This window comes from Conger conger, chromosome 15 (genome assembly GCF_963514075.1).
Source record: "Conger conger chromosome 15, fConCon1.1, whole genome shotgun sequence".
Classification (NCBI taxonomy): Eukaryota; Metazoa; Chordata; class Actinopteri; order Anguilliformes; family Congridae; genus Conger; species Conger conger.
Genome location: NC_083774.1, coordinates 604,273 through 606,118, shown reverse-complemented (window position 1 = coordinate 606,118; position 1,846 = coordinate 604,273). Strand labels below are relative to the sequence as shown.

The 1,846-nt window shown below is 37.6% G+C and overlaps 1 pseudogene; it reads left to right on the top strand.

The window, feature by feature from the left end:
- The window catches only part of LOC133111848 (pleckstrin homology domain-containing family A member 7-like), an 82,902-nt pseudogene extending 82,255 nt beyond the window's left edge, over positions 1-647 (top strand).
- The last annotated feature ends 1,199 nt before the right edge of the window (positions 648-1,846 follow it).

Genomic DNA, 1,846 nt, shown 5'->3' with positions numbered 1-1,846 from the left:
CCACTCTGCAGTGACACAAGCCCGGAAGAGCTCTGTGTTCCGCATTAAAACCCGAAAAAGGTTTCTGCGTTCAGCACTAATTACAGCACTCATTTTCTAATGCTTTTTTATTAGAGCTAAAATGAAGTTTATTTTTTAAAGGAAATTTAAATACTTGCAGTGGAAACAGTTGTGTAATACTAAATATATATGTGTTTGACAATGTTAATATTGAACTAGAATGTTTTCTACATGCGCTTGCACTTTTAATACACGCTGTATGGTAATGAGGGTTTGGAAAGTGTTTGAGCATAAATAAGAAGGATTGCGGTCTTGCTGTGTAGGTCCTCTGTAAATTACTGGAGTGTAACACTCATATATTATGTGTCTGTAGAGCCATTAAGAGGTACAGTACAGAATATTTTACAACAAATATTGATTGTATTTTTGTCAAAAACACAACCATGTTCTTACACCGAGCACATAAATGTGTAACACTGCCTTTTGAGCCTACACCTGCGCTTGCCAAATTAATGTTATTTTTGCTTACAAAATTGATAAGTAAATAATCTAATGAAATATTTCTGGTATAAAATATGGAGAAAAACAAAGGCACGCAATATGATTTTTTTTAAAGAAATGTGTAAATATTAAAAATATTAACCATATATTTTGGCCTCATCTAATATTTTGTCATATTACGTTTAGGGGGAAAAAAAGAAAATATATGCTTGCCTTAAAATGTGATCTCTGAGTCCATGAAGCCTACTCTGAGAAACCCTTTCAGAGAGTTGTGGGAATTATTTATCATAGAATAACAGAGTGGAATCATGCCTTTCAAGCCTGAAGCTCTTTTTCTCAGTATATATTTAAGAGATGTCTGTTATTTTCTTTTTTTCATTTATGTTGGAAATATCTCCTGTAAAATAGAGGTGTAGTTTCAAAGTCCATCATTTTAATGTTCCTCTCAGATTTTTTTCATGTATTTCATTGACTCTGCGTGAAGCAAAGTTGAATTGTAAAAGGGTGTTTGTGAGATTGTGAGATTGTAACAAGGTGTTTGTACTTGCAGTCAGACTCAGTATCGCTATTTACATGATATTTGGCTCGTACAAAAGAGTTCAGACTGAATCTGACCAGAACTCCAGAAGAAACAGCACATTTTCACCCAAACCGCTTTACTGCCAGGCTAATGTTGGCCAAAACATTTGAGAGCCATTAAAGCAATTCTGCTGAAAAGAAATGTAGTGTAGGCAGTGTAGTTCTGGGTCAGTCTAGGTTCACTTCTCTGATTTTTACAATCGGAAATTTAAGCGCATTTTAAAATCTTATATCCTTTCTTCTTTTCCCCCTTTTTTTCTGTGACGCAACTCTTTCATCAGCGCCGCCTGACACGAGGGGACGCAGGAAATATGTCCGCAATTTCAGCCGCGCGCTCTCGTAATGCGCCGATGACTCGGACCTCAGCGGGGTTTACTCTCCCGCATTGTGTGAGGCGTGTCACTTTAGGCTCTCCAGAGACGCACACTCCCCTCAAACGTGTGCTGCTATGAGGTAGAAAAAAAGGCATTGAGATGTTTCTCTCTTTCTTAGTTCAAAGGTCCGTTTTGTTTAAAAGGGAATAATTAATTCACAGCTTCGTGTTCAGGCGTGAAAGCGCTGGCGCAGGAAGGCGTGTTTCTGTGTTTGCAGCGAGGATTTTTTTATAACATTATAGATTTCTTATTTCTTTGCATCGAAACCACTAGAGTGTTCTACAGGGCGCTTTTAAACCCAGAAATCTGACCCTAAAACGAAGGCGGGCTGCAGCTCTTCATTTGAGAATATGCAGACAACTTGAAGAGGTCTGAAGAGTCTGAAATAAAGT